This window comes from Berghia stephanieae, chromosome 1 (genome assembly GCF_034508935.2).
Source record: "Berghia stephanieae isolate SIO BIC M18660-M18661 chromosome 1, UCSD_Bste_1.3, whole genome shotgun sequence".
In the NCBI taxonomy this organism is placed as follows: Eukaryota; Metazoa; Mollusca; class Gastropoda; order Nudibranchia; family Aeolidiidae; genus Berghia; species Berghia stephanieae.
Genome location: NC_088360.1, coordinates 102307390 through 102329587, shown reverse-complemented (window position 1 = coordinate 102329587; position 22198 = coordinate 102307390).

Below are 22198 nucleotides of genomic sequence, written 5' to 3'. Positions count from 1 at the left end.
AATGGTAGATCGAACCCGATTCTTACACAATTCCCTTTTTGAAATTCCGGACATGTTCCCAAATCGCTGCACGAGCATGTGTGTTTAAACTGATTTGGACATTTTAAACATTTGAAAATATTAATTTCAATCCTTTCCTGAGAATAGTCGTTATACAGTGTGGATTTTAAAAAAAGTATTGAAACATTTCAGGTTTGAATAGCTCCAAAGCTATGTAAGATTTCATCAAACGGTTTTTTGCCATAGGTCTAGAATTTATTTAAGTTTTGATTGATATAAACTTTAACACTGTGCCACTTCTGGTAACTGAGCTATGACGTCATCAATAGAAAATGGCTATTTTGACATAAATCGTAATGTACAGTGTCTTTGTTTTAAATCATTGACACATTTCGGGTTGAAATAACTCAAGAACAGCTACAACGACATCGATTTGGTTTTCAACAGAGTAATCCACTTGTATTAAAACATTTTTTATGACATCTTATTTGTGATCGTGTGTTTGCGAAATCATCCGATTTAAAGCTCCACGTGACCACCATCATTTTCAATGACAAGCCGCAATGGTCTCTACTGTTCGTCCCACGTCTTTTGCAGCATGAGTAATGTGACGCAGCGAACTGCTTCTCTTATATTTGTCTTCGGGCCATATATGTCTCTCATGGACGTTCGAAACAATCTGCTCTTCACATATCCCCATTAAAAAGTCAAGTGAGGTTAGATCAGGTGATCTTGGAGGCCAGGAAATTGGACCATCTCGGTCGATTCATCGGTTTGGGAACTGTTCATTTAAAAATTCCCCCACATTTAATTTCCACCGAGAGGGAGCTTCTTCCTGTTGGGAAAAAGATGTTAGGTTAAAGATAATCAAATTGAGGGCACCGTATGATTCTAACATGGCCCGATAATTTGCTGTTGTCACTGTAAAGTCGTCAAAAAAGAAAGGACCGACCGCTCTTTTCCTGGTCAGTTCACACCAGACATTGGCTTTTGGTGATTTGCGACGACACTCTATATATTCATCTGGTTTTTGCTTCCCCCAATGTCAAACATTGTGTTTGTGTATATGCCCGGACTCGTAAAAGGTTGCTTCATCTGAGAAGGCAATTTTTTCAGTGAGTTGTCTGTCTAGGTTCGAGAATTATGTCGGACAAAGCCAAAATAAATTACGATTTATGTCAAAATTACCAATTTCACTGATGACTTCATAACACAGCCACCAAAGGACGCATGTGTTAAAATTTATATCAATCAAAACTTGAATAAATTCTGCAAATATGCCAAAAAACCGTTTGATGAAATTTTACATAGCTATTGAGTTATTCAAACCGGAAATGTGTCAATAACAACAACAAAAAACAAAAGACAAAAAAAAAAAAAACAAAAACAAAAAACACACACACACACTGTAGTTTCTTTTAGTAGTAGTCTTGCAGAGCCATTGGGTCCATAGAGCCGGAGTTTATCTCGGTTTCTATAGCGTGAAACAGACTACAGCAATTGCTTGCTATCCTTTGGATAGGACGCTGGTCTCTTGCAAAGTACTTTCCGCCAAATCTAACAGACTCTACCCGAGATCGATCTTTTTCCTTTTACGTGTGAAGCGAGTGCTCTACCAACTGAGCTATCGGAACCCACTATAATTTATTTTATCAGAACAAAATAAAAAACTTAGAAAAATGAGTGATGCAGATCTTGTATCAATAATACAGAAGTAGTCATTCAAAGGCTTTAGGCATGTGGAGCCTCAGTTTATCCTGCTTTCCATAGCGTGAAATTGCGTTCTACCCTTTAGATAGGATGCTAGTCTATTCCAAGTACAGCCTGCCAGATCTAACAGACCCGCTACCCAAGTACTCTTAGGTGGAGAAGGGAGGGTTTCGGAAAAAAAAATATCTCGACTTTACCCGGGATCGAATTTAGGTCCTTTTGTGCGTGAAACGAGTTCTCTATCAACTGAGCAATTCTATACTATATTCTATTACTACAATATCTAAGTTCATAAGGATAGAATTCCGGCTTGTTCCTGTATCAACCTTGATAAAGTAGTCGGAAATGTGTTTCACGACAGGAATCGTAGCCAGAAAAAAAATGTATTTAAGCATTGTGTTAAAAGCAACACTTGAATTTTATTTATCTGAAAAAGACCTAATATTGACGCTTTGTGGCGAAAACAACTTTAGACTTCATACCGTTCCAAAGGCTGGATTAATTCTACATGGCCACACAGTTGCATGGTCCAGTAAAAAGAAACAATACATATTGTAAAAGAACAATCTTACTCATAATAATAATCTTACATGGTCATATTTAAACAGTTATCGGCCGTGCTCTGGAAAAAATGTATTCAAAAATTTGGAAAAAAAAAACAACAAACAAATCGTTCCTTAAATATCGACCGATTTAAATGACCAAAATCTCTCAAACATGGAACGTCGCTAGGTTACAGGTTTGAGAGTTTTTCCCAAAATGAGGGTCATTGAAATCGATGGATATTTGAAAGATAAGTTTTCTGAACAAATTTTAGAATACTCATTTTTCTAGAGTACGGGAAATAACTGGTTAATTCCATCTCTATAAAGACATGGATCATGTATTTGACCAGCCTCTCACACGATTCTTCCACTTATGGTCTGTTCTCCATTCTACCAATCACCACAGCGATTAGATTGTTTTACGTTCCATTGAATTGTTACATGTCATGTTCTGTGCTGTGACTTTATTAAAGCCTTCATCCAATGGCATTGTTTCTCCCCATGTTTTCTCTCTTCTATGAACAACTATACCGTGCAACGAGGAAACAACAATTTTTTATAATTTTCAATGTAGATTTTCCTATAAGCAGTGATGGAATAAATCGAAAACCTCTTGAGATTTTATTTAGCGCAATATCTGCTTAATGTGCTCAAAGCGCTTTACAAGAGATCCAAAGCCAACGACAACAATTAACATGTAGGGCATAATATAACCCCGATATTAGATAAAACAATATTAAAAATAATTCGACAGAAACAGTTCTGTTACCTGTCAGGTACTATTTTTTTCCTCTGAGTTCGATGAGAGAATGTGAGTACTGAGCCTTTTTCATGGACTTAATTTTGGGCAATTGCTCAGATACGGAATCGAACCAGGGACCTGCAAGTTTAAAGGCGAGTTTCATACTACATGACCACAGACTGCACTGTCCAGTAAAATGAAACAATTCATACCATTTTAGACATTAATATCTTAATCAAAATGATAACTCTGCGTGGTAATATTTAATTTCATCTCTTCAAACCTACCTACACGTCCCACTACTAAAATAGTTGTGCCACCTTATGATTGAATATGTAACCTATTCATTATTAGCCCTCCGCAGGCTGGGTACATACACACTTCCAATGATTTTGGAACCGGAAAAGTAGAAGGTGTGACGTCACGAGTTTTTTGCCGTTTTATCAAGAGGACTGGTGGTTATGACGTGTTTACATGTTGTGGGACAACTCGTAACCATCGTTAACTTATAGCCTGACACTGACTAAAAATTACGTCAAAAGGCATGTCTTTGGCCACAAAAGAAAACAAACCTTGAGGTGAATTTAATAGGTCAACCAATGGAATCACTTGTTTCCTTGAGCACTTTTAACGACAACTCTCTAGAACCTAAAAAATGACGTCCAACTGTATGTCCTGCTGGGTTCTAGTGTCAGGCTATAAGTTAACGATGGATACGGACAGCTCGGGGCCATAGTAAAATTATAATCCGGCACCAAGCATGGCCTTCGTGAGATCATGGCCCGATACTAACCCCCTAATGACGTCAAAAGACAAGTCTTTGGCCACAAAAGAAAACAAATTGTGAGTTGTATTCAACAGTTCAACCAATGGGATCTCTTGTTTCCTTGACCACTACTAAAGGCAACTCACTAGGCAGTCCACAAACCTAAAAATGACGTCAAAATATGGGTCTTCGTGGGATTTAGTGTCAGGCTATAAGTTAACCATGACTACGCTTCGTGTCAGGCTATAAATTAACCATGACTACGCTTAGTGTCAGGCTATAAGTTAACCATGACTACGCTTAGTGTTAGGCTATAAGTTAACGATGGCCACTCACCAAGACTTGTATTATGACGTCATTTGTAGGTTAGTGCATCGCCTAGTGAGTTATCGTAAATAGTGCCCAAGGAAGCGATTGATTTGCTTTCTTTTTGTGGTCTGGATTTGTGTCGAGACGAACTTTTCCGATCAGTGTGAGGTTATAAGTTTAGGAAGGCTGCGAGCAGCTCAAGTTATCATCATTTGCAATGAAGGTATAAAAGTCAATATAACATGTTTTGTCATCACACGGCATAATTCTCGCAGCCATTGTTTACCAGCAAATGTTAATGCTGCTGCGAATTCATTGATGACACTTCTAATGGCCCATTTAGACATATAGACTTTTCGTACACGGTCCGATGAACATAGATTAGACGCGGTGGATGTGGGTCACCGTGAATCGACACTGACATTCTCTGTCGACGAGAGAAGTTCCGTTTAGACGTACAGTTAATAGGGTTCAACAGTCGTGAGGTCACTTCACTCTTAATGACGCATAGTAACTGGTTCTCAACTATCGGAAATACTTCTCCGACGAGCATAAACGTGTATCCAGAGGAGAAAAATATTATAAATTTAATCATGTTTTGACTTTTATACATTGTGATCACATGTCATGTGAAAAAGTTCTAGCCAGCATGATGAATAAAAAGTACCGATTTTCTTTGTTTAGAACAAAGCTGCTGGTTGCTGGGGGGACGTGACATCAGACTATTGAATCCTATTGCTTCGCGTCGGATCTGCGACTACACACACACACACACACACACACACACACATACACACACATACACACCACCACCATCACACCACCGCCACACCCACACCACACAGACACGTGGACACAAATAAATGAATGGACTTCACTCACTCAATAGAGAGAGACCCCTGTACAAAGTTTGAAATAAGAGGGGCTTCAGTGAAAACTAATCACCCGCGATGATCCGTTAACACAAAGACAGGAAAATTTCAGGTGGACATCCGGCGGACAAGATTAAAATCCCTCGTTTACATGCTCAGTTTTCATGAGTTTGGTCCATTATCCACAATTTGTGGAAATCCGTCGGATGTGTACCAAAAGTCTGTATGTCTAATTGGGCCATAAAAGTACACATTTTGGTAACTGAACGATATAGATAGATTGAAGTTGACATCACTCAGGTCTTTGTTATTGCTTTTTGCCATCCCCGATTATGAGTGGGTCTCACTAAACTGCATTTACCAGACTATAAACGTTCAAGGGTACACATAGTTATGTGTGTTGATCCGTTATACATCCGGATGGCAATGTTGTAAGCGTCTTAGCCAAACGCATACGAATACTATCTATAAACGTTTAAGGTTAAACATAGTTTTGTGTGTTGGAACGTTATATCCGGATGTTGTGAGCATTTTACCGGGGAGCTGCAAGGTCTGGGCCGGACGTCCCGCTTGCTGAAAGGAAATTGATGTGCATTTCGAACCAAACACCTCTCATTTCCAGGTGCATTGATTGCCGCGTAATCCTGTCTGACAGAGATTATTGCATATGGCCTCTCATGCATTATTGTGTCCATAACAGCACCTTCCCCGTGGTGTTCCCCGTTTCTACTGAGTTTGTTATGGGCGCGACCGAGTCCCCGGCGGTATAACCGGGCTAGGGAGTAGGTGGGACCCCTTCCTCTTAAGGTGCAGGAGACAGAACCCACCGATGAGTGGTACACGCTCTGCTCCTCACCCACCCACCTCACACTCATTCTGTAGTGTGGTGTCCTCTGTATGTCCTTACTTTTCTTAATCTACCCCTATAGCTCATACTTGTTTCCTAGTGCTGTAACTTTAACACTTCTATACTCCCTCTTTGGTCGGCCTGTGGCCCATGTCTTCTGCATGACTATCTGTGATTGATTGTAATCATGTATCCTTCTTAAAAAATTGAGATTTTTAGGGGAAAGGGCTGGTATCCCTTTGTTTAAGGCCCACAGAATCTCTCATCGACACAAATGACCCATGACGTGACGATCCTCTGTTTATGAAATATGGCCCTTTAAGCAGAAAGAATAACTGAAATTGATAACTGCAAGCCAGGAAACAGTAGGTGGCGGGGAATGGGCGACCGTCAATCATGAAAGAGACTGTGGGAAAGACAAAATGAAGGCTACTTGACTAAACCCTATAAAAAATTAATTATATGAGGAACATGCATCTGCAGCTCAACTCCTAATGTTATGCAGCTGACAAGGAATACAGGTTAGGGTGGGAAGACAGACCAGAGACTCCCCAGCATGCCATGACAAACAAAAGGAAAGCATACGAGCTCGGACGTCGCCTCGAAAAAGGTCCGCGCCAGACAGTGAGTACCCAGGCTGATCTGCGCGAAAAGTCAGCTACTGGGACAAATAGATTCCACAAACATTTGAATATTTTACAAATTAACATTTGTGGAATCAGGAATAAAAAGACAGAGCTGAAGAAATTATTAAATGAAAAGGAAGTTCACATTGCTTTACTTCAGGAAACCCTGTATAAAAATAGCGATACATATATTGCTGGTTATACATACTATACCTGCAAATGTGACGACTGCCCTGGTGTTATTACTTATATAAGAAATGACATCACGGGAGATGTTACTTCTAAACCATCACAGAACTCAACCGATGTACAGAAAGTCACCTTATGGCACCTAAATAAGAAATTTACCATTTACAACATTTACAACCCTCCACGGTGTACTATAAACCTAACAGATCTAAACAGTTCCCAATACAACAACACAATAATTGCTGGTGACTTCAATGGCCACTCTCCACTATGGGGATACAAAAATTTAAACAACACAAGAAAAGAACTAGAAAAGCTTTGCAATACAACCAACCTCACCATTTTACAAAATGCAGACTCAGCCCCCACCCTTCTTCACAGAGCTCATATGTCCCTGAGTCATCCCGATCTAACCATCATCTCCTCTGACCTTCTGAATTCTTGTCACATTAAAGTCCTGGATGAAATAGGCAGTGACCATAAACCAATTTTAACACAAATGACAGTTCAAACACAGAAGAAAACATTTGAGCAGAAATCCAAATGGAATTTCAAGAAAGCAAACTGGGATGTTTTCACAGCAACATTAGATAACCAACTTCCAAAAATTACAGATACATCAAGTGTAGAACATTTAAACGAAGCCCTCACTAAAGCCATTCTTGCAGCTGCAAAAGCAGGAATTCCAAGAGGTAGTCGACAAAATTACAAACCCTTCTGGAGCAAAGAAATTGAAAAAGCAGTAAATGCAAGAAAGGAAACAAGGAAAAACTTAGAGGAAAACAAAACCATTAAAAACAAGATTGAGTACAATAAAGCATCGGCAATTGTCAAAAGAACTATTAACAATGCTAAAAGAAAGAAATGGGCAGACACATGCGCTAGTATTGACCTCAATCAAAATGGGAAAAAAGCATGGGCCTTACTTAATAATCTTAACAATGAAACCCCGAAAACCAACACAAAGCCCATGAAAACTACAGAAGGAACAATCGTAGATGACCAAAAAAAGCCATGATCTTCAACAAACATTTTGCTTCAGTAAACAAGGCATCAAAAAGAAGTGAAAAGGACAAAAAATTGATTAAAGACCTTAAACATCAAGAAAAGGCCCCAAAAGCTATCTCATACCTGTTCAAAGAGGACTTTACCATGTCAGAACTTCACAGAGCTATGAAAAAACTCAAGTTAAGGAAATCCCCTGGACCAGATAAGATACACAATGAAATGCTCTTGCATCTTAGCGTGAGAGGTAAACAGATGCTTCTCAAACTTATAAATCTAACATGGGAGACAGGAATAGTCCCAAGGGGATGGAAAAATGCTATTATAATTCCAATCTTAAAGAAAGATAAACCACCCGACGAAACAAAAAGTTACCGACCAATATCTCTCACCTCATGTGTTGGAAAGATCGCTGAGAGAATGGTAAATAACCGATTATACTGGTGGCTGGAGACATGTGGCCTACTAAATAAATATCAGGCAGGCTTTAGGATAGGGCAAAGAACAGAAGACCAATTGTTTAGATTAAGTCAAAAAATAATTGATGGCTTTCAAGATGGAAAACATACAGTCGCGGTTTTTGTTGATCTCCAACAAGCCTATGACAAAGTATGGAGGAAAGGGTTGTTATCAAAAATGATGGACTACGGAATTGATGGAAATCTCTACTTCTGGATTAAACAATTTCTCAGTAACAGAACAATCCAAACAAAAATTAATAACGTACTGTCAAACAGAGAAGTATTAGAGGAAGGTCTCCCACAAGGATCCTGCCTCAGCTGTACTCTCTTTCTTATTTTTATAAATGATCTACCAGAAGTATTACAAACAGAAAAGGCCCTATATGCTGACGATTTGGTTATGTGGTATACTACGAAGCACCTACCAATAGCCTCCAATAGAATAAATGAAGATTTAGAAAGCTTAAACACCTTCTGTGATAAATGGAAATTAAAAGTTAATCGCAATAAAACAGTCTACTCTATATTTACTAAGAGCCATCCTGTTTCCAAGAAAGAAATAACACTCTCCATCCAAGGCCATCGACTCGCGAAAGAAGAAAACCCCACATATTTGGGCATACAGTTAGACAGACAACTATCTCTGAACAAGCACACTCAGAATGTAAAAATCAAAGCCACAAAGAGACTCCAGTTACTAAAACGACTAGCCAGTACTAATTGGGGAGCAGACAAAAACTCGCTTCGACAACTCTATTTAGGCTATGTGCGTTCCGTCATGGACTACAATTTAGCCCTCCAAAATGTAGGTAGTAAAAACACACACAAAACCTTGGACAGAGTACAAAACCAAGCCTTCGCTTCATCTCCGGTGCCCTGAGATCGACACCCACAGCAGCATGTGAAATACATACTAATGTGGAACCACTTGGACTTCGCAGAGAATCAGCAGTGCTTGAAATGGTTGAAAGATACAAACGAAAAGAGGAAAACCACCCAAACAGAATTCTGGCAGAGAAATGGAAACCAAGAACAAGATTAAAACAAAAATCCCTGCTACACATTGCTAACAACTTGAATGAAAGACACAGACTCCCAGAAAACAGAGAAAAATCTATTTTAATCAGTCAAAAACCTCCATACGCCGAACTAAAACTTCCAAAAATAAAGACTAACCTCGTAGAAGAAACAACAAGAAATAAAAAAAAATCAGATATACAAACATTAGCAATGAAGACAATACAAGAATACCCAGACAACTGGATACATGTTTACACAGATGGATCTGCCCACAAAGGAACTAAAAATGCTGGGTATGGGTTTGTAGTAGAATACCCAGATAAAACATGTGATAAAATCCACAATTCTTGCGGAAGCTCCTGCTCAAACTACGAGGCAGAGGCAGTTGCAATAGAAGCCTCACTGCGACACCTCTCTTCTGTTTTCCATCTAAACCTTTCAAAACTTCAAAACACTGTCATCTTCACAGACTCCAAATCGGTTCTCCAAGATATGAAGTGAGTAGAAAAGTGCCAGAAGACAATAGAGAATAAAAATTTTTTTCGCGGCGGTGGTGGGGTTTGAACCTGCGACCTTATTGGTACGACAACTCCGCCTGGCAGGTGAGAGCGTGGCTCTACCGTGTGAGCTATCCACGAACACAAAAAATATTCGTTTCAAACCCAAAGTCATTTCTAGATCCCTCTCTCACCCACTTCTTGAGATCGCCGATTCGTTCGCCACCATCGCGAAGTAATTTTGACCAGCAGTTAAGCTTAATAGCCAATATTCTCATCACAAACATATAACATAGAAACGATTGAGACATTGAGTATGCTCCGGTGTATGGGGTGAATTTTTAATTCAGAAAAGTGAGTGGAGCAGGCACTTATGTTGGTAACAACAAGATATGAAGTGAGTAGAAAAGTGCCAGAAGACAATAGAGAATAAAAATTTTTTTCGCGGCGGTGGTGGGGTTTGAACCTGCGACCTTATTGGTACGACAACTCCGCCTGGCAGGTGAGAGCGTGGCTCTACCGTGTGAGCTATCCACGAACACAAAAAATATTCGTTTCAAACCCAAAGTCATTTCTAGATCCCTCTCTCACCCACTTCTTGAGATCGCCGATTCGTTCGCCACCATCGCGAAGTAATTTTGACCAGCAGTTAAGCTTAATAGCCAATATTCTCATCACAAACATATAACATAGAAACGATTGAGACATTGAGTATGCTCCGGTGTATGGGGTGAATTTTTAATTCAGAAAAGTGAGTGGAGCAGGCACTTATGTTGGTAACAACAAGATATGAAGTGAGTAGAAAAGTGCCAGAAGACAATAGAGAATAAAAATTTTTTTCGCGGCGGTGGTGGGGTTTGAACCTGCGACCTTATTGGTACGACAACTCCGCCTGGCAGGTGAGAGCGTGGCTCTACCGTGTGAGCTATCCACGAACACAAAAAATATTCGTTTCAAACCCAAAGTCATTTCTAGATCCCTCTCTCACCCACTTCTTGAGATCGCCGATTCGTTCGCCACCATCGCGAAGTAATTTTGACCAGCAGTTAAGCTTAATAGCCAATATTCTCATCACAAACATATAACATAGAAACGATTGAGACATTGAGTATGCTCCGGTGTATGGGGTGAATTTTTAATTCAGAAAAGTGAGTGGAGCAGGCACTTATGTTGGTAACAACAAGATATGAAGTGAGTAGAAAAGTGCCAGAAGACAATAGAGAATAAAAAATTTTTTCGCGGCGGTGGTGGGGTTTGAACCTGCGACCTTATTGGTACGACAACTCCGCCTGGCAGGTGAGAGCGTGGCTCTACCGTGTGAGCTATCCACGAACACAAAAAATATTCGTTTCAAACCCAAAGTCATTTCTAGATCCCTCTCTCACCCACTTCTTGAGATCGCCGATTCGTTCGCCACCATCGCGAAGTAATTTTGACCAGCAGTTAAGCTTAATAGCCAATATTCTCATCACAAACATATAACATAGAAACGATTGAGACATTGAGTATGCTCCGGTGTATGGGGTGAATTTTTAATTCAGAAAAGTGAGTGGAGCAGGCACTTATGTTGGTAACAACAAGATATGAAGTGAGTAGAAAAGTGCCAGAAGACAATAGAGAATAAAAATTTTTTTCGCGGCGGTGGTGGGGTTTGAACCTGCGACCTTATTGGTACGACAACTCCGCCTGGCAGGTGAGAGCGTGGCTCTACCGTGTGAGCTATCCACGAACACAAAAAATATTCGTTTCAAACCCAAAGTCATTTCTAGATCCCTCTCTCACCCACTTCTTGAGATCGCCGATTCGTTCGCCACCATCGCGAAGTAATTTTGACCAGCAGTTAAGCTTAATAGCCAATATTCTCATCACAAACATATAACATAGAAACGATTGAGACATTGAGTATGCTCCGGTGTATGGGGTGAATTTTTAATTCAGAAAAGTGAGTGGAGCAGGCACTTATGTTGGTAACAACAAGATATGAAGTGAGTAGAAAAGTGCCAGAAGACAATAGAGAATAAAAATTTTTTTCGCGGCGGTGGTGGGGTTTGAACCTGCGACCTTATTGGTACGACAACTCCGCGAACGAATCGGCGATCTCAAGAAGTGGGTGAGAGAGGGATCTAGAAATGACTTTGGGTTTGAAACGAATATTTTTTGTGTTCGTGGATAGCTCACACGGTAGAGCCACGCTCTCACCTGCCAGGCGGAGTTGTCGTACCAATAAGGTCGCAGGTTCAAACCCCACCACCGCCGCGAAAAAAATTTTTATTCTCTATTGTCTTCTGGCACTTTTCTACTCACTTCATATCTTGTTGTTACCAACATAAGTGCCTGCTCCACTCACTTTTCTGAATTAAAAATTCACCCCATACACCGGAGCATACTCAATGTCTCAATCGTTTTCTATGTTATATGTTTGTGATGAGAATATTGGCTATTAAGCTTAACTGCTGGTCAAAATTACTTCGCGATGGTGGCGAACGAATCGGCGATCTCAAGAAGTGGGTGAGAGAGGGATCTAGAAATGACTTTGGGTTTGAAACGAATATTTTTTGTGTTCGTGGATAGCTCACACGGTAGAGCCACGCTCTCACCTGCCAGGCGGAGTTGTCGTACCAATAAGGTCGCAGGTTCAAACCCCACCACCGCCGCGAAAAAAATTTTTATTCTCTATTGTCTTCTGGCACTTTTCTACTCACTTCATATCTTTTGTGTTACCAACATAAGTGCCTGCTCCACTCACTTTTCTGAATTAAAAAATCGGTTCTCCAAGCTCTCGATTTAGATAAACTCTCCTCAACGTTCAATAGTTTAAGATCTCAACTAGATGAATTCCTTACAACACACAGAGTAGACTTATCTCTCCAGTGGATACCGGGACATTCAAATATACCAGGAAATGACAATGCAGACAGACTAGCCAAACTCGGATCAACACTTTTACAACCATCAATTCCAGTTTCCTTAGACACAGCGAAACAAATAATCAAAACAAATAAGAGAGAAGAATGGATGAACAGTTGGGCAATGAGCACCACGGGTAGATGTATGTTTTCCCATATGATCACTCCTGTAAAGACTGATTGCCTAAATAAGCTCAGAAGACACCAGCAAAGCATCATCTTTCCACTAAGAACACAACACATACCGCTCAACAACCATTTAAGCAAAATTACAAAAGACACATCCCCTTCCTGCCCCCTATGTCAACACCCCAATGAAACAGCAACACACCACTTGCTTGAATGTCAACCTCTTGAAGACCTGAGATGCACATTCCTCCCACCAAATCCAAACATCAGTAACACACTTTATAGTCACCTGGAACAACTACAAAAGACATCTAACTTCTACGTCATGGCACAAGACTGAAGGGCTAGAGCTCAGGTGGTCGCTGGTTCGGATAAGTAAGTAAGTAAGTAAGTATGTGAGCATTTTACCAAAACGCATAGCATCAATTAGGTTGTAGTGGACCAAGTGTTATGTAAAATGATAAAAATAAGACGTTTTAGTTTTTGACTCTGTAAGACCCTTTATTCTTGCCCCTTTACGAAACCAATCAGATTTACCAAATTTACATATTATGGCTATAAATTCAAATTCCAGCACTTATATGTTACAGAGAACGGCATAATCAATCGGACGGTGAAACCTGAGAACTGAGATATTGCCAAGTTTAGTTTGAAGGTCAATTTTTATCTTAAAAATGAGTTCTTGTCATAAATGATTAAATCAACCTTTTTTGCACATCTTTGGGAAATATCAAATCTTAATTTCACTTCTGAATATTTTTTACAGCTAGTCATGTTGAAAAAGTATGAAATTTGAGGAAACTACCTTTCCCATAACTGACCATAACTTCCTGAAAAATCACCCGATTTACCTCAAATAAGGATTAAAATGGAGAGTATATTCTTTCAAAAAATGAAAAAAAAAATGCAAATCCAAAACTTTTACCTTCCGACTGATTATGTTATGCACTTACTTACTTACTTACTTACTTACTTACTTACTTACTTACTTACTTACTTATCCGAACAAGCGACCACCTGAGCTCTAGCCCTTCGGTCTTGTGCTATTGCGTAGAAGTTAGACGTCTTTTATAGTTGTTCCAGGTGACTATAAAGTGTGTTGCTGATGCTTGGATTTGGAGGTCATGCACCGACTTATATCAGTATCTCAAGTGTGTGGCTCAGGGGACGGTGTTTCATCTTGTCACAAAAGTCAAGCCATGTCAGGCATAGTCAGTAACCGGATGGATGGCAGTGATCGTGGAAAATTCTGGTCCTAATGATGTGTCTTAGGCATGGTCTTGGGTAAAACACTTTACATACATTACGTACATTATTGCAGTCAACTCATGGCTTTAGACATTTACGGATATTGTAATTTTGTTAGTGCAAAAAAGACACCTAACTGGCGACTGGCAGAGTATGAAATGAAAATATTGTTCCTTATAGGGAAGTAAAGGAAACATTGAGAGTGTATTGAGCATTATAAATCTGTGGATGGAAACCCGCTATATAAATGTTCATATTTATTTATTTCATTTTATTTAAGTATACCGTAATGTAAAGGGTCATTAGACGCTTATGGTAGATATATAAGAATATCAATCTATCTGTTTATTTGTTTACGATGTGCTGTAAAAGAGTAACTAAGTAACAACGAGGGACTACTTAGTCCCCTAAGTAGTCCCTCTTTGTTACTTAGTTACTCTTTTACAGCACATTGTAAACAAATAAACAGATAGATTGATATTTAAAACACCCAAAAGTTATATCAAAACAAACATGAAAAATATCCTCCAACAAATCAGACAGAATTAAAATAAAAGAATTTGTCAGAATTGATAAAACCATTGAAAAACTAGATTTTACTAATATCTCTTAACCTTTTAATTTTGATTCGTTTCAAGGATTCATGATCCAACATTTACATTTCACATCAGTGCAAGTTTGTGCTATAGACATGGGCATTTCCTGTAAATTACATGGCATTGACCTCTGCAGAGAGACTGGCCCATTTATTATTTTTTATTGAAGGAATGTTTTGATGTTGTTGTGTCTTTTATCACGGGACTTTTGAATAATTCTTATCGATTAAAACGTTTTCACCGAGTGGATCTGAAAGACATTCAATAAAACCATTGTTAAAAAGTAAAACTCGATGAAAATCGAAATCAAATCTATAGACCCGTGTTTAATTTTCAGTTTATGTCAATCAACGACTTTAGAATTAAATTGTAGGAATTGAATAAGGAGAATTCTAGGTCCAATCAATTAAAAGTACTATCCGGTAATCTTGAAATCGATAACAGAAAGAAGATGTTATATTTTACTTTGATAGATTTTTGGTAACAATATATTCCATTGATCATGAACTATGTATCAAACTTCAAAAGTTAGCAACATCAAATGTATAGCCATTAAGTGATTTAAATTATATTTAACAGAAATAAATTGTTCTCAATAATACCTTTTTTTTTTTTTTCATTTTTGAGTCTCCTTTGTCACGTAGATACCTCTCGAAATTAAAACTGTGTCTTGATATTTTATCTTAAGGGCACAGCGCGTGTGGTAGATGTATTAAATGTTCCCTTTTTCCAATGTATATTTTGATTTTTAAAACAAAAATGTTTTAACATTTAGTTAATTGTTTGACTTTTATCAATGAATAGATTTGACTTGAAACATTTTTTTAGTAGATACCTAATTGTAAATTTAAAATATCTTTTCAAATTTCTGATTAGTTTTTTTTCTCAACCCTTTTGATGTTTCCTGTTCGAGCCTTATAACATTGACGTCATCCTGCTTACGCATCCGGTTTTGGTCCTTTTTCTCTGGTCAAAGCTTAATTGCTCCCTCAGTGAGAAATTTTCGTTTGTGATCCCCTAAGAAGTCGATAGTAGAGAGAGAGAGAGAGAGAGAGAGAGAGAGAGAAACCCAGAGAGAGAGAGAGTGAGAGAGCGAGAGAGAGAGACACACCCAGAGAGAGAGAGAGAGAGAGAGAGAGAGAGAGAGAGAGAGAGAGAGAGAGAGAGAGAGAGGTACTGATTGTGATAGCCATATTTTTGTGTGGCTGGATGACTCGGTTTCCAGTACGACCGCTAGTCGATCTCTCGCTCTCTCTCTCTCTCTCTCTCTCTCTCTCTCTCTCTCTCTCTCTCTCTCTCTCTCTCCTAAGTTTGGCACCGACCCAGTGACTTTTTAATTCTCTGCTTTTATCTGGTACTTCTCCATACCCTATATTTCATCATTATCGATACAAGTAGGTAATCTTCTATACCTCAACGAGCTTACAGGATTCATAAAGCACTGATGTAGTGTGTATGACGTCCACACAATCACCCATCATCATCGATATTTATAAATAACTGTGACTACAGAGCAAAGAGTTGAGGTTGTGCAAAAGGTCATTTTTGTAATAATATCTGATACTAAACTTTTTTTTTGACACTATAACTCTCTCCTTAGCAGTCATTTTCAGATTATCCCTAAAACTTCACACCCGACTAACACAATATACATTTTTATCACTTAAACACAATTGTAGTAAAGTTCTTGCCATACATTTCTTTGCAAAACATGCTCTACAACACACTGTTCATTTTCTTTATATTTAATTATGTGCAAAAGAAATCTGAATGAGAAAAACGTTGGTTGTATAGTAATGAAAGTGACGATTTTCCTATAGTTGGGAGGGCGAGAGTAAATGAGCTATTTCTGCTATTACTTTGGCTCTAGACTATAATAGTCTTGAACACTTGCTTTTAAAATTCAGACTGATTCTTTTTTTTTTTTTGAGCTTTTTTATATAGCGCAATATCCACTAAATGTGCTCAAAGCGCTTTACAAGGGGTCCCTGGTCAACAGCAACATTTAACATGTAGGACGGGACATGACGCCTGTTAGGCGATATTACAATTTTTCGGACAAAGACAACGCTGTTAACGGCCAGGAACTCATTTTACACCTGAGTACGGTGAGAGAATGTGAGTAAAGAGCCTTTTCCAAGGACTCAACTATGCGCCGAGCACGAGGCTCGAACCCAGGACCTTCCGATCCGAAAGCGAGTGTCATACCACTAGACCACATAGCCGCACATTTCCCATGCAGCTGTGAGCTATTGAGAGCATATTATATTGGGAACAACTTCAAAATTTCAAAATGGGAGTTCAAGAATCTTATTGCTTTACCCCTCCAATGACGTTACCAATATAATTTCTTATCAAAATGTATCCTTTAATTTAAAATAGTTTAATCTCGAATTTAATTATTTGGCGTTAATAATTATCATTTATTTTCAGGATGTCATCTTTTTATTTTTTAAAGTAAAATAAATAATAAATAATAAATTGAGCTTTATATATAGCGCGATATCAACTAAATGTGCTCAAAGCGCTTTACAAGGGGTCCCTGGCCAACAGCAACATTTAACATGTAGGACGGGACATTCCGCCTGTTAGGCGATATTACAATTTTTCGGACAAAGACAACGCTGTTAACGCCGGGTACTCATTTTACACCTGAGTACGGTGAGAGAAAGTGAGTAAAGAGCCTTTTCCAAGAACTCAACTATGCGCCGAGCGCGAGGCTCGAACCCAGGACCTTCCGATCCGAAAACGAGCGTCATGCCACAAGACCGCATAGCAGCACCGGATGCGTGCAGGAGAAAAACATCTTGAAAAGCTACCTTTGAAAAAATAAATAATAAAATTCCCTTTATTCTTCCCATAGGGGAAATTTGTCTCTATGGTATATTCCAAGGGAAAACTGGAATAACCCAGGCGTCAGCCGCAGTGCAGCATCGCAAATCGAGCTAGGGCGATGTGATTTGCTCAAGGGCACACAGCACAGCGGCAGGTGATCAAATTAGGTACCTTTCAGGTACGAAGCAAAGATCGTACCGCTGAGCCACGCTGCCCCAAAGGATAATAGGGACGGCTCATATTATTTCGTCTACTACACTTGAGAAAAATCAGATTTTCCGAAAGATCAAAGAGGTATGATAATATCAGTTTTTTTATTCTTTTTATTTTGTATCCAAGATACAGATAATATAATAAAATATTTTACAGTAAAACAATCTCGTACAAGTAGATCATATTGATGCGGTTTTGTGTGTAATGCTACCAACAATTATGGAGATAAAGATAAAGGGAGTAAATCTGACTCATGAATGAACACCACAAAACAAACGACGTTTCGACCTTTGGCCTTTTTCAAGTAAACACAATATATATATATATATATATATATATATATATATATATATATATATATATATATATATATATATATTAGATTGTCATAACAATATACGCGAAAATGTGTGTGTGTGTGTGTGTGTGTGTGTGTGTGTGTGTGTGTGTGTGTGGCCGGGGGTGTAATGGTTTGGATGCATGGCTTTAGTAACTTCGATTCCCCATTTGTATTTTTCTACGTCTACTTGAATGACACTTTGACCCAAAAAAAGAAAAAAGTAGGATTTATATTCATACGCACCAAAAGATTATTTCAGATGGCCAATCAGCGGATTGTTCAACCTGTATTTAAGCCAATAAAATGAGTGAAAATATTCTGGAATTTTCGAATAATTTTTTTATTAAACGGGTTCGAAGCAATATTCAACGATTACATTTTTGCTAAGAAATGATAGGGTTTTCCCATGGGAGGGCGGGTGGAATAAACATGTTTCTAGTACTGTGCTTGCTTGTCCATGACTGATATGCGTGAAAATTTATTAATCTCTTGGAACCTTTGTCAGAAGAAACCCTCGTAAATAATTGAAGAAATACTTATAATAGTTTACACGACTGCCACTGTTTGACTCTGAGAAACAGAAATGTGTGACCTATCGTCTCGACGCGGCAATATGTTGGACTGGCTTAGAAGCTGAAAATTGAATTTATGTTTAAAACTATTTGTTGTTTTGATAAATTTATAAAAAAGTATGTACGAAACAGTGCCAGACAAAACACAGAGAAAAATACAAGAAAAAGAAAACATCCCATAATATCAAGAAAATTAAGAAACTAGGTAGAGGCACAGATGTAAGATAAAATGGTAACACGTCTGACCGGTAATCTGAAGGTCTGAGGTTCGATTCCCAGTCGATATAGACTGATTTTTTTGGGGATGGCTGTTTTTCTTGTATTTTCTTTCCTGCTTTGTCTGGCACCTTTCAAACACGATTGTTCAGATCTTCGTGTTTTTTGTTTATTTCTTGTATTTTTCTCTCTGCTTTGTCAGGCAGTGTTTCATACATACTTTTTTAGATCTTTATCAAACACCATGCCTGCTTCCAAATTTTTCACTATGCTGTAAATAGAGGACCCTGAATCCAGTGGCGTGGAATGCTTACAGTTTAAGGTGGTACCAGAATCAGAATAAAATGACTTAAAACATGCTATATTTGTAAATATGAAAGAAAGAAATAAAATTAAAGAAAAGACTTACTCAAAGAAGTAAGAGGCGGTATATATCATTTCTCAGTTTTATTTTTTAAATCCATTTTTAAAAGATCTATTCGGTGCCAATGTAGCCACGCCTCTGCCTGAATCATAGTTACATAACGTGAGATAACCAAAAATTTCATGTTTCCAATTATTTTAACCTTAAATCCACTTTTTGTCATCCGATTCAGTTCAAAATACTACAGGTTTGAGGCGGCAGGCCACATATTTAAAGTAATTACATATTAATTACTAGTCCGTGTTTTTATCGCATGTTCTAATTACGTTCAAATGCCATAATATTGTTCTTACCTTTTGGTTGACCAATCACGTTGTAAGAAGTAATTGTTTGGAAAAATAAAAGACCTGGATAACGGGATGTTTGGCTGCCTTTGGCTTGTCAGTATCTATACACATAATAGGCTTAGAGTATATTTTAATTCTTAAACCAGTTAAACGCCGTACTCTGGAAAAACGGGTATTTAAAAATTGATACTTATATCATTCACAAGACATCGTTAACAATAACATAGATTTGAGTCGAGGCTAACGGGACGCGGTCTTAAAATATTTAATTTGTGTTGTCTCTCTCTCTCTCTCTCTCTCTCTCTCTCTCTCCCTCTCTCTTTCTCTCTCTCTTATTTTTTTTTCTTTTTCTCTTCTCCATCTCTCTCTCTCTCTAATTCTCTCTCTTTCTTTTTCTTTCTATAACTCCAGTCTCTAGTCTCTATTTATCTATCTATCTATCTATCTATCTATCTATCTATCTATCTATCTATCTATCTATCTATCTATCTATCTATCTATCTATCGATCTATTTATCTATCTATCTATCTAAGAAAAAAATGAGCTTTTATATAGTGCACAAATCAATTTTATCGGGTGATTCACTCTGCTGGTCATATTTTAGATTGGGTAATTGTAGAAAATTCAGAGTCCCAAAAAACCAACGCCATCGTCGATTATTTCCCTTTTTCGGACCACTCCCTCATTTCTTTTAATCTTGACGTTTCAAAACTATGCCAAGAAACCACCACCACATCAACCAAAACATTAAAGGCATTAATTTGGACAATGTCAGAGGCGATTTAGAAACAAAACACTCAAAATTCAATGATTTCTCCAGACCAGTGGAATAGAGGTCTCATCGAAACGCTTGATAAACATGTGCCATTCCAACAAGGACCGTCACCAACCGCAAGTATGCTCCGTGGTATACGTCGGACGTTAAAGAAGCTAAAACGAAGTGTCGGAGAGCAGAAAGACTGCTGAAAACATCAGGCCTTACGATTCATCGTGCATTATTCAAGAACACATTTGCTTAAAAGGGTATAATTTGGGATATGTCTTTGGCACGGGTTCTGTCATTTAAGTTGTGTCCAACACAGCAAAGACTATTATGAGGAAAAAACACATGTAAACAAGACTGTTTGGGGCACGATGGTTTATACGAGTGAGCAAAACACACAAAAACACACGATTCATAAAAGAACAAGACTTAACACTGAAATCCCAATACCTTATGGACAAGTCTTTGTAATTATTCTTTGTCCACTAATCCAGGGGCTGAATTTGATAGATAATACATTCACTCACTACGAAAAACAACATGAACAATTAATAATAAAATCATATTTTCAAACAAAATTGATCAAGTAAGCTGAACTTCATCATCCCTTTAGTTTTTAAAGACCGAACACTTAACTCAAACATTGGCAAAACTCGTTGAATGATATCTAGCAAAGCATTGGTCATTTTGAGTCAGTGTTCCACCATTCCCATCTCGAATGTGTTTTTCGTTTTAAAAAAACGGTTAGTCAACTTTTATCTCATGTGCTTGTTTAGGATTGCAACTTTGAATTACCTTCTTTAATCCATAATTTTTTGGGTGGTGACCATGTTGTCGTCTAACAAAAGTGGCAACATGCTGACATGGGATATGATAAAAGACACATTGTCCACTCATCTGGCATTGAAAGCTAAGAATGTGAGGTTGTTAGATCCAGATTACATTTCTTTCTGCATTTGTTTGAGCCACCAATTTGAAAATGAGCTCAAGGGATTTTGATTCAAAGCTCATGGAATCAGCAAGCAACAAGTTGGGCAAATTATGCGTTATCACGTACACTCATATTCTCATACTCATATTCATGGCGCTGGCTTCCGGCGACAACAGACGTGTTGTGAATATTTACCTATTTTCTACACATATTTTTATTCATTTATCATTCAATCGTCGGAATTTAAGCCTAATTTTTATTCAAAATGGATGTGAAGTATATATTGTTCCTGATTTTTATATTTATTAGTATATTTATAAGCATAAATGGTGTTTTAGCCTGTGATTTTACTGCCAAAATAAGCCTATCGATAACTTATACTCCAGAGACTCTCCGATCCCTCCAACCCGTGTCACCCCCACCACCCACTATTGACACATCGTTTATTAAAGTAAGAAAGAGGGGGAGAAAGGGAGGAATAAAAACAAAATTTAACAGACGGCCTTTTCGTCCATTTTTACCCTGTGTAGTGACAGGTAATGTAAGATCACTGAAAAATAAAATTGATGAACTGTTTTCACTGTGTCGTTTTAATAGTGACTATCGTCAAGCCTCCATAATAGCGTTAACAGAGACTTGGCTATCTCCTCACATACCATCATCATGTTTTAATATTGAACAATATTCACTATTTCGAGGAGATCGGACTAATGTAAATAAACGAACTGGGGGTGGGGTGTGCACATATATTAACAACAAATGGTGCCACCCCAATAACTGTCAGATAAAGAAAATGTATTGTGACGATTATATTGAATTTATTACTGTTTCGTCACGACCATATTACCTACCCCGGGAATATACTCATGTCATCATCGTCAACGTCTACATTCCACCATCATCAGACAACACCACAGCGAAAAATATTTTGAGGAAAGAAATACAGGACATTCAAATTAAGTCACCCGATGCCGTATTGATGGTCACTGGCGATTTTAACCAATGTAACGATTTTACTCTCCCGGGACTTCATCAATACGTGGACTGCGAGACAAGGGACAAAAAAACATTAGATTTATTCCTGTGTAATATTAAAAATAGTTATAAATGTTTACCCCGTGCCCCATTAGGTTTATCTGACCACTGCA